This window comes from Canis lupus, chromosome 5, assembly GCF_003254725.2.
Source record: "Canis lupus dingo isolate Sandy chromosome 5, ASM325472v2, whole genome shotgun sequence".
NCBI lineage: Eukaryota > Metazoa > Chordata > Mammalia > Carnivora > Canidae > Canis > Canis lupus.
In genome coordinates, this window is record NC_064247.1 from 36381614 (window position 1) to 36396965 (window position 15352).

A 15352-nucleotide genomic window follows, 5' to 3' on the forward strand; every position below is an offset into this window, starting at 1 on the left:
ATCTACCCTCCCATGTTTCTTGCAGCATTATTTTACAATGGCCAAGACATGGAAGCCACCTGCATCTGTTCATGAATGAAGAGGATGTATATGTTATAGAATATTATTCAGCCATGCAAAAGAAGGAGATCCTGCCATTTGCAGCAGCATGGGTGACCTTGGGGCCATTACAATAAGTGAGATAAATCAGACCAGGGAGGACAAATACTGTGTGCCTTGCGCACTAATATGTGGAATCTAAAAAAGCTGAACTCATCGCAATAGAGAATAAAATAGTAGTTGCTGGCGGTGGGCGGGGGGGATTTTGAGGTGTTGGTCAAAGATACAAACTTACAGGTAGAAGATGAATCAGTGTTGGGATTGTCGTGCACAGCATAGTGATTATAGTCATCAATATTGTATTATGTACCTCAACTTGTCAAGAGGATAGATTAAATGTTCTCACCACAAAAAAGAAAAGAGAAAAGAAATAATTGTGTGTTGTAGGAGAGGTGATAGCTGGCACTGTGGTGGTAATCACGTTGCAATACATAAATGTATCAAATCAATACACATACACCTAAACTTACACAATGCTATATGTCAATTATATCTTAATTAAAAGTATCCAAGTTAATCTGATTCCATAAACACCTATTGAATGCTCATAATGTGCCTGACATTGTACTGAGTACTGCAGGGGCCGTAAAGATGGACGAGACCCCAACCCTGTCGTCATGGAACAGGTGTGCCCCTGGTTGGTTAACTGAGGTGCAGAGGAACAGGATTCTAGAGCAGCGCAACCCATTGAAGTTTGTCCTCCCTGTCTCCATGGGCTCACTTGGTTTTGGCTTCACCTTGATCTTGATTTAAGCCTTGTGCTCTTCCTTGGGTCCCACAAGAAAACAACACGTTAGGTATGCATCAGAATTAGTAAGCCTGTGATGCTTTACTGAGGGTTTGTGAAGGCACCTAGAGGGACTATATTCTTCAGCCTTTAGAATTTCCCTAAAACATTCCTGTTTGATTAGTTTCCTCCCCAATCTCCATCCAGCCTCTGCTGGGAGGCCCATCCACCCTCTTCTTTTTTTTTCCCCTCGGAGAGATTCCTTCCTTTCCACTGAAACCCTGGGCTCCCCAGAGGGTTGGTTCTCCTCTTGCAACACGTTCATCAATACCAAGTGCCTTCTTTACTAAGAAGGAATTCTGAGGGCAGCACTTTCTTCTTTCTTTCTTTCTTTCTTTCTTTCTTTCTTTCTTTCTTTCTTTCTTTCTTAAAGAGAAAAGAAAGAAAATGGTGTGGCACTTGTCTCTGCCTCTCTCTGTTTTTTCTTTTCTCTTCTTTCTTTCTTTCTTTCTTTCTTTCTTTCTTTCTTTCTTTCTTTCTTTCTTCTTTTTCTTTCTTCTTTTTCTTTCTTCTCTTAAGAGACGAGAGAGAGAGGCAGAGACATAGGCAGAGGGAGAAGCAGGATCCCTGCAGGGATCCTGATGCAGAACTCCATCCCAGGACCCCAGGATCATGACCTGAGCTGAAGGCAGATGCTCAACCACTGAGCCACCCAGGAACCCCAAGAGCAGCACTTTCAAAATGATACACATATGTAGGATTTACTAGCTATTTTCCTATTGAGATACAATACACAGAACATGAAATTCCCCCTTTCAGTCATTTTAAAGAGTACAATGCAGTGGCTTTTAGTATCTTCACCATGTTATGCAACTACCATTACTACCATTACTACATAATTCCAGAATATTTTCATCATCTCCCCTCCCCCCCCAAAGGAAAGCCTGTACACAATAAGCAATCATTCCTCATTTCCTCCTCTATGACTTGTTCTTCATACTTAACAAGACATCGGGGTGGGGGTGGCGCCTGAGTGGCTCAGGTCATGATCTCAGGGTCCTGAGATCGAGCCCCATGTTGGGCTCCCTGCCCAGCGGGGAGTCTGCTTCTCTCTCTGCCCCTCCCCATGACTCATGCTTGCTCAGACTCTTTCTCTCTTTCTGAAATAAATAACATTTTTTTTAAAAAAAGACATCAGAAAAATCCTTCCAGTTCTAAGGACTCAGTCTCTTAAGGGACTGCAGTATGATTTGGTAATATGCCTGTTGCGCAGTCAGGCAACCATTTCCCTGACACAGGGCACTGCCCCGTCTGTGCCCCTTCTAGCAGTGGCCGGTGGAGACCCAAGTTGGCATGTTCCCATGGCCTGCTGCAATTTGGTTTTAAAGGCTGAGTCACAAAGAAAAAGCGCTTTGTCAAAGGGTGTGCGTACTCTTCAACTTACTTATCAGCATATCACTTTTCCAAAAAGGTTTGTACATTTTTTTGTTCTTTTTTTGTTTTGTTTTTTATTTAAATTAAATTTGCCAACGTACAGTACAACACCTGGTGTTCATCCTGTCAAGTGCCCTCCTTAGTGCCTGTCACCCGGTCACCCTGGTTTGTTTGGAGTATCACAGGACATATTATTCCCTGCTCAGCATGACGTTGCACACCATTCATTCATGTAATTTCACCCACTTTTTGGTCTTTATGCAAAATCTTTTTTTTTTCACCAGTCTGAGCAGACTTCATCTTGGGATCAGAGTGTTGACGGGGGTATTGTTGAGTTCTGCTAGGGATCCTCCTCAGGGAAGGCAGTGAGCTGGGTTGGAAAGGCAGAGATGAGGTGACAGCATCCAAGCAGAAGAGAGTGTGTGAGGGAAGCCAGGCTGGGCGAAGGTGCTGGGCTTGTGCAGGGACCGGCGGTCAGTGGAGCTGGAGAAGGCATGTGAGTGATGGATCGGGCAGCTGTAGTGCAGTCGGTGCATTGTTCAGGGCATGCAGGCATGGCTGTTTTGGAGAGGGCTCTCATCCGTGAGGACATCTCCCTTGTCTCTTTTGCAGGTGTGGCAATGGAAAGGTTTAACAGGAGGAGCAGAGACACTGCTCCATGTATTAATCCCGCCTGAGCCCAATGTGTTGTGGGAGGGACTTCTGACCGGGCCATCCTCTGCTCTTGCTTCTCTCAATAAGCAAGGACCCAGTCCACTTCTCTCACGCCTCTCACAGAGGGGCTGTGGCCTTCATCGGGTTAAGAAAAGACGTCACTTTTAAATCGCATTAGAGATTGCTTTACAAAGTCATAAAAATGCACGGTCCTACCAACATTATATTACAGTTGCTAAAAATATCGCATGGTCATCGGTTAGCTCAGAGCAATAGATGTCCCACAGACTAATTTAACCATTGGCAGGAGGCCATGCAGTCTCCAGACAGGATCAGAATCAAGCTGGGGGCTGCTAAATATAGAAATATAAATTTGGGTTTGTTTAGAATCATTTGAAAACTGAAAGAACACATAAGCCAGTGTGCAAGCATGGTTGACTCTTCCAAAGGCATAGCTCGTGTGATTTCCCTTCATCAGCTTGTACCTGGGTCTGCCCTGCAGCCCCAACCCTGCTGTCAGCTCTTCAGTGGGAGTATTGGACAGGTTGTCCATGTCTGAAAGTCTTCGCAGGCTGTTGAGGTCACCTGGGCAGGAAAGAGGTTTCTCTCCTAGATACAATGCCATTCTCAGAGGTTTGCCATCAGGCCTCCTCTGGCCGATCGATGGCAGTGATGAGTTGCAGCAATCTTTCGATCCCTCAGGCTCTTGGACGTCGTGTCTTTGCCACTCTTCCATCCACACGTGGGAATGAATGAGTATCTGTGGCTTCCCCTTGAATTTCATCCAAGGCCAGGGGAACAAGGAGTCCCGAGGGCATGATTCCATGGAGGAAAAAGGCAACAAAGAAAAAATCCTTCTTTGTAGTCATTGTGTCCTGTATGTGCCTCTTGTTTGGTGTTGGTTGCGAGAAGGTACCTCAAGGCACAGACCCACTTACCCCAAGGAGCTGTGGGCAGGTAGGGATCCAAGCCAATGATGAAGAGATATGAAAAGAGAGCAGGGAGGCTCACTCATGTTACTATTGGGGATATCACCACAGGAAACCAGCACGGTTGAGTTATAGGGATCTTTGGGCACATGCCAGGACACCTGGCCAGTTTAACCAGTCCAAAGTGCTCATTAGGTGGCCAGCCAGGCTCTGAAAATCTGCCCTCTGGCTACCCTGCTCGCATGGTTCATGACACTCTCCTCCTTGCCACGATGCTTCTCTCACATCAGCCCCTTTGCAGTCTGCTGGACATGCCAGATCATCCTAACTCCAGGCCCCTGCCTTCCCGCCCTGACCTGGATGCTCTTCCAATCAGGGACTTCCATGGACTTCCTCTTTCCTCTTTTAGGGGTTAGTTCAAATATCACCCACTAAGAAGCCTTACTGTAACCACATCACAGGTAGCTTTTTTATAATTCCAGCCCCTCTGCCTGCTTCATCTCTTTCGATGTAACTTACTACCTATTTTTAAAAAGATTTTATTTATTTATTCATGAGAGACACACAGAGGCAGAGACATAGGCAGAGGGAGAAGCAGGCTCCCTGTGGGGAGCCTGATGTGGGACTCAGTCCCAGGACCCCAGGATCATGACCTGAGCCAAAGGCAGATGCTTAACCACTGAGCCATCCAGGTGCCCCAGCTTATTACTACCTACTATATATCATATCAATCTTTGCTTATTATCTGCCTCCCCGCCCATGCACGCTGCATAAAGGGACTCAAACATCTATGAATAAACGATGACGATTGTGTTCATTCTCTATACCTGGAAAAAACTGAACCACAAATTAGACTTTTGCATGCAAATTCCTGCAGGAATTCACGCACTTGTTCTTTCAAGACATGATTTATTCTTCCTGTGTTATTGTAATCACACTTGTAGATGTGTAATTGCAGATTGAGACACAAGGTCTGAGGCAGGGCAATGTGGAGTGCAGGAGGAAGGCCACTGGAGAATGACACCCTTGAGATCAGGAGGGCTGGCCTAGGGAAGGGTAGGGAGAGAACATCCAGAGAAAACAGCGTGTACCCCATACTTTCTCATTGCTGCGACACACGCGCTCCCATTTCTGAATTTGGGATGAGTCTTAGCATGGAGGGCATCTTATGGTCACTTCTGGCCACGTGGTAGTCCTGACCTGGTGTCACTGCCCATGTGAGAATCACACTGTTGGCTTATGATGGTATGGAAGGACAGTTTGAGAGCCACTTTGAGAAAGGAATATAAATCTCAATCTTCCTCTGCAAACCTTCATTGACACCTGGCTCAACCAAGAAAGAACCTACATTGTAAATTGCAGGATGCATGTCCATAGCCACAAGAAAATCTCAGAGACCACTGAGAAAGAAACCTCATGTCACCAACACTCTCGAGGTCATGGAGGATGGACTATGTGAAGGAACGTGGACAGTGAGGACTTAGAATTGAAAAGAGATTCCTAAGTGCCACACTCTCAACATAAAGAGACTTTAGAAAGAGCATGATCAGTTAATGAATGAATGAATGGTTTTGTTTGTTTTTTTTTTTTTTTTTTAGATTTTATTTATTCATGAGAGGCACACAGAGAGAGACAGAGACACAGGCAGAGGGAAAATCAGGCTCCCTGTGGTGAGCCCAGTGCAGGACTCAACCCCAGGACCCCAGGATCATGACCTGAACCAAAGGCAGATGCTTAACCATGGAGCCACCTAGGTTCCCCATGATCAGTTAATTTAGCACATAGTTTCCTTTTTATGTAGGTGCAAGAGCAATAAATGCTTTAGTTCTCTGTATACATAAGCCTTAAAAGAACTCTTTATTTTTTTTTCTTAAAGATTTATTTCTTAAACAAAGAGAGAGAGGGAAAGAGAAAATCCCAGATTCCCTACTGAACGTAGAACCCCCCCAAAGGACTTGATCCCATGACCCCCAAATCATGACCAGAGCCAAAATCAATTGTTGGATGCTTAGCCTTCTGAGCCACCCAGTCTCTCCAAGAACTCTTTTCTGGAGCACTTCTGAATGTTAAGAGAACATAGTGTCTAGAACGTAGATGCCTGAGTGGCTCAGTCGGTGAAGTATCTGCCTTCGGCTCAGGTCATGATCCTGGGGTCCTGGGATCAAGTCCCACACTGGGGGGTCCCTGCTCCATGGGGAGCCTGCTTCACCCTCTGCCTCTGCCTGCCACTCCCCCTGCTTGTCCGTACTCTCTCTCTCTCTGTGCCAAATAAATAAAATCTAAAAGAGAGAGAAAGAGAGAGAGAGAACATAGTGTCAACCTTTTATGGGTAGGGGGTTTCTTTCTCAAAGCCCCGTACATCTGAGAATGGGTGAGATCTTGGATTGGACGCAGTGGAGGAAACTGAGCATGGCTATGGGAGTGGAGAACAGTGCCAGGTGATGGGGACAAGTGGTGAGGGGCACCCGGTGTGGTAGGGGAATGGGGGGGTGGGGGCTCCGGCAGGTGTATTCCGGGAAAGGATGGTGCCTCGGGGAGGAACTGCCCAGCTGTTCTCTGCTGCACTAGTGTGGCCTGTCCCCCAAACAGCCCTTGGTGGAAGTTAAATGTAGGAATTAATTTACTACTGACATCGAGGAAAAACACATGGCACGCAGACACAAAACTCACTCTCCAAATGACCCCAAATAAATAAACAGAAGGTCCTAGGCACCCCTTAGGGATTACATAGGGAAGAGGAAGAGAAGGGTGAGGGAACGTCTGTGGATGGGATTGGGGTGAGGAGGGGAGCCGTCTGTGCAGATCCCGGTTAGCTGTCCCTCCAGGTCATTCAGCATTTGCTAGCAGTAAGTGGAATTGCCCCAGTTTGTTTTCTCATGAAAATGTCAGCTTGAGCGCTTAGAGGGAGTAATTCTTTCCTTAGGGCCCTGAAAAAAAAAAAAAAAAAAAAAGCAGCCCTTTTTATTTTGTTGCCCTCGGGATGAAAGAGGTTTTTGCTCTTGTTCCATGTTTCCAGTTTGCTGGTCTTCTTCAGATTTGCTTACGCAGAGGCCGGTATAAATTTCCAGGTGGAAGAGACGAGTTGCTGACATGTTTGTTTGGTCTGAGCCAGAGCTGTCAGCCTGGCCTGCCCGGGCCTCAGAGCGATGGGCTCTTGACTTCCCCGGGCCTGTTCCCCAGGTGAGACCTGCCCCCCCCCCCCCCGCCGCAATGCTGCTTTCTTTGCAAGACATTTTAATAGGATGGGGCATAAAAGGGATAGGGCTACATAATTCTTGTTAATTAATGTGCTGGTCAGTTACCTCGTGTTGATTACTCACTGACACAGACAGCTGTCAGATTTTGTTTGGGCTCAAGCCTGAAAATGACTTGTGGCTCTTGTTGGAGTGCTTCGTTTGCTGCGTCCTCCTCCCTCCCCTCCTCTCCCTGCTCCTCCTCTCTGCTCCCCCTCCCTTTTCCCTCCTCCCCTTTCTCCTCCCCCTCCTCCCTGTCTCTCCTCTCCCTTTTCACTCTTTCTCCCCATCCTCCTTTCTCTCCTCCCTCCTCCCCCTCCCCATTCTCACCCCCCACCTCCCTCCCCCCCATCCTCCTTACATTCTTTTTACTAAAGAGTAGAGCAGAGACCACTGTTTGGTTGTCTGGCTCCTGAGAGACTCATCAGCTATCACCGCTGGAGAGGATGTCAGAAATCATAGAAACAGGGTTTTCATCCTGCTCTGAGGAGTCTGAGGGGTTGCCGGGGCCAGTCTATGGGAAGGGATGAAAGCCTGGAGGGCAGAGCTTTCACCCCAGCCCCTCCCATGCAGCTACAGAGGTTGGTCCTCTTCTCCCTCCTGTGCCAGCCATCTCTGTCTCCAGGTGTGAGGAGAGAAAGGTTTGAGTCTCGGGGAAAGTCTGCATCAGGCTTCTCACTTACATCTGGGGGGCGCTGAGGTTCCAAGAGGTCAAGCTGTTTGCCTGGGGTTGCCCAGCTTCTTGGTAAGGGGGGTTGGGCGGGAGCCTTGCCCTTTCCCTGTGGCCTGGCTCTTCGTAGAGCCAAGCAGGGAGCTGCCCTGAGAGGCCTTGAGGAAGTGGGAAGTACTGTGCTTCCGTCTCCGGTATGTGAAGCAAGATGGGTGTTTTGAAATACCTCTTGGGCCACAGAAAATGGTATTTCCCTGTGGTCACAAAGAATAGCTGTGCAACCGTGGCCTGGCCCGTGGTCTCCCTTACAACTGGGTGAGAGCACATAGTGTCTGGACTCTGTGGTGTGGGACGGAGCCACTTCCTAGTTTCACTATACATAAAGGTTTCTCTCTCCCTTTTTCTTGTTTATTATCACTTGGAGTGGGTTTCTGCAGTGGGGGATGAGGGGGTGGTAAGTTCTGGAAAGATGCACCAATTCTACGATATTTCCAAGCAGTGTGAATTTAATATTCAGGTTGGAATCTTACTTAGGTTAATTGACCTAGAAAAACATTTCTAAAAAAATTATCAAATGTAAATAAAACCATTCTACATGTTTTTTTTTTTTTTAACATTGCCTTTGTGGTTGTAATTAAAACAGTTTTTTTTTTTTTGAGAGATAATACAGGATAGTATTGTGATAAGAGGATGGAAACCAAGCTCTGCTCCGTGCTAGCTGTGCGACGTCGGGCAAGTAAGTCACTTACCCTCTCTGTGCCTGGGATCTCCTCCTCTGTAAAATAGTGATGATAACCATACCTTACATATGGGGTCGCTGTGCAGATCACATGCGTTGCTATATAAAGCCTTACAACAGGGCCCAGGGCAGGATGCATTGTGATTTATGGATCTGAGCATGGGTATCTGTCAATGGTTCTAGAAAATTCTTGGTTTACGTTGCTTTAAATATTATCTCTTCTCCATTCAATGGGGCCTTCTCAGGACTCATAGTACATCTTTTTTTTAATTTTTAATTTTTTTCTAGATTTTATTTATTTATTCATGAGAGTCACAGAGAGAGAGAGAGAGAGGCAGAGACACAGGCAGAGGGAGAAGCAGGCTCCTTGTAGGGAGCCCGATGCGGGACTCGATCCCAGGACCCCAGGATCACAACCTGAGCTGAAGGCAGATGCTCAAACACTGAGCCCTCAGGTGCCCCATAGCACATCTTTTATATTTCCATCTCTTTGTCTCTGGAGGGTCCCCTGAATAATTTCCTTGGTTCTACCCTTCAGTTCACTGAGCTTCTAATGTACTCTGTCTTGGTGCTTTGTGATGATTTGTGGAGACAAGCAGTGGTGCACAGTAATCCATCCTCTTCTTCTGTGTCAATAGTCTCCCAGATGGACACACGGCCCTTCAGCTATATGACCGTTCCCTCGCTCCTCTGTCATTGGATGTAGCCACGGGACTAAGTCTTCAGTGGATGTGAGTGGAGGCGGTATGCACCATGGGACACACTTTTTCTCCTTCCTGACAGCTGGGATAATGTTGTTCATTATCTGTGGGACACAGCAGGTGCATAAACTGTCACCGCTTTGCGATGGGATTAGTTAAAATATAGAAAAGCATTTAGATGTTTATATCAATTCAGTCCCCTAATGCTATACCTGAGCATTCTGGCAATAATTCGTCTTCTTCTTCTCCCTCCTCCATGCTCTTCCTTCTTCCTCCTCCCTCCTCCTCCTTCCTCCCTGCCTCCTTCCTCCCTGTTCCCCCCTCCTTCCTCCTTTCTTCCTCCTCCTCCCTCTTCCTCCTTCATCCCTCCTCCCTCCTTCCTCCCCCTCCTCCCCCTCCTTCCTCACCCCTCCTTTCTCCTTCTCCTGCTCCTTCCTACCCCTCCTCCTCCCTCCTCCTCCTTCCTCACCCCTCCTTTCTCCTTCTCCTGCTCCTTCCTACCCCTCCTCCTCCCTCCTCCTCCTTCCTCACCCCTCCTCTTCCTTCCTCCACCTCTTCCCTCACCCTCCTTCCTGCTCCTTCCTCACTCCTCCTTCCTCCTTTCCCTCCTCCTCCCTTCTCTTCCTTCCTTCTCCCTTCTCTTCCTTCCTTCTCCCTCATCCCTTCTTCTCCCCCCTCCTTCCTCCCTCCTCCTTCCTCCTTCTGCTCCTCCTTTTCCTCCCTCTCCTTTTTTTTATGTTTTACAAAAGTAATGGTTCAAAAAGAGTTGGGGGGGAAAAACTGTCCTGTCACCTGCGCCTGTGGTCAGATGAAGTTAATGTCCTAGGGGATGGGCTGAGCAACAGAAAGGAAGGAACCTATATCCCTGAATGACTACCTGGAATAGAACTGCCTGCCAACCTGGAGCGCTCACACCAGACCATTACGCAAGAGGGAAATAAAGCACCATCTCTTTTAACCTACAGAATTATTGTCAGATCTCTTCCTGTGATGGTCAAGCCAAATCTCTGTGGTTGGTTATTTTTTTTAATAGATTCTCATTCCTTGATCATATTTGCAAGCCTCTGTTGTTTTTAAATCTTGCAACATTTGTTAAAATAAAGTCTTGTTTAAGTACCAAGATAGAACAGATAGAAACTTTCAAACAGAGGTGACAAATCACCATATGCAGATATTCATCAGGAATTTCTGAGAACTTGTTCTGCAACATTTAGATGCTTTTAATTACTTTGAGAGTATAAAAGGATTAAGAGAGCAGAGGAGCAAAGATTTTAGGGAGAAAGACCTCTTTAGGAAAATCGAATATTGAAAGCTCTATCCTGTCTCGCACTGAAGCACTTGGGTATCAGAGTTGCTGAAGGGCCAGAGTAAAGCCTGCCCTGTGGGGGCAGCAGATATTTGGGTCGATTTGGTTAATTACTTTAAAAGCTGGTTGCAAATATCTTGATTTTGTTTCTCTCTCCTTTAGCTGCCTGAGATGGAGCATTCATAGAAGTAGCATGCGTTCATTTTTCAGGGCTTCTGTAACAGAATACTGTAAGCTGGTGCCTTGAAATGACAGAAATGTATTATGTCACAGTTCTGGAGTCCAGGAGCTCAAATTCAGGATGGCAGCAGGGCCGTGATCCCTCTGAAGCCTCAGGCAAAGGGTCCTCCTTGTCTCTTCCAGCATCTGGGGGGTCTCAAGCTTCCCTGGACATGGGGGAAGTATCACTCCGAGCTCTGCCTATGTCTTCACGTGGCTGTATATATACAGCCCTGTGTCTGTGTCTTTATATATTGTTCTCCATGTGAGTCCAGATCCAAACGCCCCTTTTTATTATTAATTTTTAATTTTATTTAAATTCAATTTGCCAACAGATAGTATAACAGCCAGTGCTCATCCCACAGCCCTCCTCTGTGCCCGTCCCCCAGGTACCCCATCCCCCAGCCCACCTACCCTTCTGCAACCCTTTGTTTGTTTCCCAGAGTTAGGAGTCTCTCATGGTTTGTCTCCCTCTCTAATTTTTCCTTTCTCAGTTTCCCTCCTTTCCCTTATAATCCCTTTCACTATATCTCATATTCCACATATGAGTGAAACCATATGATAATTTTCTTTCTCTGATTGACTTATTTCACTCAGCATAATATCTTCCAGTTCCATCTGTGTAGATGTAAATGGTAGGTATCTGTCCTTTCTGATGGCTGAGTAATATTCCATTGTGTATATAGACCACATCTTCTCTATCCATTCATCCGTCAAAGGACATCTGGCTCCTCCCACAGTTTGGCTATTGTGGACATTGTTGCTGTGAACATTGTGGTGCAGGTGCCTCTTCAGATCACTATGTCTGTATCTTTGGGGTAAATACCCAGTAGTTCAATTGCTGGGTTGTAGGGTAGCTCTATTTTTAACTTCTTGAAGACCCTCCATACTGTTTTCTAGAGTGGGTCCACAGCTTGCATTCCCACCAACAGTGCAAGAGGATTCCCCTTTCTCCCCATCCTTGCCAACATTTGTTTCCTTTCTTGTTAATTTTAGCCATTCTCACTGGTGTAAAAGGATATCTCATTGTGCAAACTCCTATGTTCTTATAAGGACCCCAGTCCTGCCGGATTATAGGCCCACTATTCTCCAGACTGACCTCATCTTCACCGGTTACACCTGCAACAACCCTATTTCCAGGTAAAGTCATGCAGTGTATTGGGGGTTAAGACTTCAAAATATCTTTTGGTGGGGGGGGGCACAACTCAACCTGTAACATAGGGAGACATGGTAAAGGACTTGGGGAGTCACAAACAGATGAGAAATTCATCTCTCAGCTTCTGCTTCCTGCAACTCCTACCTCAGTCTAGGTCCTTACTGTTTCATCAGAGTTATGATATAAACTTCCTTCTCCAAAGACTCTTGATCCTCCAGCCTTGTCCCTTATTCTGTGCCCCATCACTGAGGACTGCCTCCCACTCCCTCACCCCCATATTGTGTCTCTGGTCCCCAGGGGCAATCCTGCTTACCTCCCCTCCCAGCCCCACACCTTGGCTGGGCACACAGACAAGTCACAGCCCTGACCCTCCTTCCTCTCCCAACAGGATACATATCCTGCCTCTTGGCTTCTTTCCCAGCACATAGTGAGCCTCACATGTCCAGAAGTCTTGCCCTCTAGTGCCCTTCCTCCCTGACCTCTCTGATCAAACCATCTGTCGGACGCTGGGCCCCCGCCACCCGCTTGAGGCCCACTTCCATGTCTTGGAGCTTGTGATCTCCAAGGACACTGCAGGAGTGAGAGCGTTCTCGCTGTGGATCTTGAGACCATTGATGATTTTCCGTCAGGGCTAGTATGGCAATGATATGCACCCGCCAAAGCACAGGGAGCTGTGCTCATAGAGGGGAAAGGTAGAACCATTGGAGGAACATCTCATGCTAGAAAATATCTGTGTGGAATGTCTGAGATTCCACTGGGGACCAGAGTTTAGACTTCCTGCCAAATTAATCCTTTGTGTTTCTACAAAGTCACTAGTAGAATATGTGCCCAGTGTGTTAGAGAAAAACTATGTCAAGCTTTTAGCTCAGGTTAACCCAGGAGCACAGATTAACTTCCTTACAATGGTATTGCCCAGAGAAGATGTCTCCCAGAGGAGGAAGGCGTATATTAGGATGGTGAGGTTGAGAGCTTTGGGCCAGGTGTTGGGGAGACCTCACTTCATTTCAGGTTTCTCATCTGCAATATGAAAAGGTGAGCCTGTTCATGAAGCCCTTTTAGCCCTAACATTCTAATTATAAAAAAAAAATAAAAACTTTTATTTTTTATTTTTAAAGCATAAATAACAGTTTTTAACAGCACTATAAAATCATAGGCAGAGGGAGAAACAGGCTCCCTCGGGGAACTGGATGTGAGATTTGATCCCAGGACCCTGGGATCATGCCCTGAGCCAAAGGCTCCACCACTGAACTACCCAGGTACCCCTAAAATCAAAACGTTTTATTTTTTTGATTTTTAGATTTTATTTTTCATGAGAGACAGAGAGATAGAGGTAGAGATACAGGCTGAGGGAGAAGCAGGCTCCCTGCAGGGAACCTGATGTGGGACCGGATCACAGGAGCCCAGAATCACAGCCTGAGCTGAAGGCAGATCTGAGACACCCAGGTGCCCCTAAATCAAAACCTTTTAAAGTGCACTACACCGCAAACCTTTTAAATGTCTGTACCTCAATTCAATATTTATACACTTTTGTTGCCAGAGAAAAATCCAGTGATTTTTTTTTTATCTATCCCAATACTCCAAATCCAGGACAGAAACATATCTACAAATTAGTTATGGAAAATTAAAAAAATAAAACTATATGAACCTGGAAAACTTAAAATCCTCAGACTTGATAAAATTCACATTTTCATTCCCCCCCCCCCAAACACACAGGCAGTCTAAAAATTGTTCCATCTGAACACATTGTCCAGATGGGTCTTGATCCATCCCTCTTGTGGAGCAGCGTGGCCAAAAGTTTCTCTCCCCCCACCCCACTAAATCAAAATCAACTTTGTTAATGCTTTAAAGGTGAAAGCGTTTCTGAATACTGCAAAAGCCATTCCTACCTGAGACTGCCTTTCTCTTTTGCCCTAATGAACTTACAGTTCAAATCTGGGAAAAGTTCTTTGAAGATTGTGCATCATTGTAGGTCTCTATGGATAGGGCCATTCAAAGTAGGTTTTTTTTTTTTTAATAAGATTTTATTTATTTATTCATGAGAGACACAAAGAGAGAGGCAGAGACATAGGCATAAGGAGAGGCAGGCTCCCTGTGGGAAGCCCGATTCCAGACTCAATTCCAGGGCCCCAGGATCACTCCCTGAGCTGAAGGCAGATGCTCAACTGCTGAGCCACCCAAGCATCCCCAAAGTAGTTTTCGTAACACTAGTTTAGGTGCGTTTGGAGGTCTCTCAAAATCAGTTCTTTGCTTTAAAAAAAAGAAGAAATTATACTACTGAAGATAAAATATGTGTATGCATAGACTCTTAATTTGGCCAGGAATCTGTACAGCCAATTGGGTAACCAGAGGTACAGTGGTGTAGTCAGGAGGCAGGTGGCGTTGGCAGGTTGCTGTGGATGTTCACTGCTTATGCGTTTGGCATCCATTTCTCTTCCTCTCCCTGCCAGTCAGCAGCCCCCGTGGCCCTTTGGGAAACCCTGCACTTGTTGCTGCAGGGCTGGGCCCCCTCTTGGAATTAGCAAGTCTAGGAAACCCCGCCCCCTCCCTCCACCGATTGGCCAATCGCTTTCCTCCGGCCACAGGGATTGGTTCAGAGTGCAAGCACCTGTCCTTTTGGGGGGACCGGGTCCTCTGTGGAAGTGAAGGAGGAAGCACGAAGCCTCCATTGCCCCAGCTGGCAGCCGCTTTACCATCATGAGGGAAGCACACCTGAGGATAAAGGTGAGGTGCACCAAAATGAAAAAAAAAATATATGAGTGTGTGTGGAGGAATCTAATGGGGAGAATGGAAACAGGGAAAAACAGTAAATATAAATACGTGAACGAGGTTAGCATGCAAGGGAATTAAGTAGGGTCAGGCGATGGGCATGATGGGGAACCGTCTTGGATAACCTAAGCAGAAGCCCACGGACGCGTTAACTTCTTGGGATGTGACCCTGTGCACCTGCTGCCCTCACAGCCCTCCCGGCCTCAGAGACCGCAGCCCCTGTGCGGTGTCTTACATCCATGGACCAATGGTCAGGCTTCTGCAGTTGACCACAGGGGGCATCCCGACAAGAAACAGAGGCTTCCCAACTCACCCTTAGCCGGTGTCTGCTTGGAAGGAGGGAAAAGAGACTTTCACCTTACAGCTTCCCCGCCTCGCAGCCTTGCCAAGGAATGTGGTCTGGGAGAGAAGAATTTCCACAGCTGTGTGCGGGGTGGTGCTGCGAGGGCCAGGACAGCGCGGGTGTTGTTAGCCTGTGTGGAAGACCTGGCCTTTGCAAACAGGTCAAGGAAACTTAGAAGAAGGAGAAAAAATAACGAAAGAGATGAAGGCAATGGTGGGAATGGTGGGCAAAACAAACAAACAAAAAAACATGAACAGAATTTGGACTATTTCTCCTTGAGGAGAGGATTCCAAAAGCAGACGACTCACTTAGTAGCTTGATTTGGGGGAAGAAGACCCTCTCTCCTCTGGGCTTCCATTTGCTCCTCTGAGACATG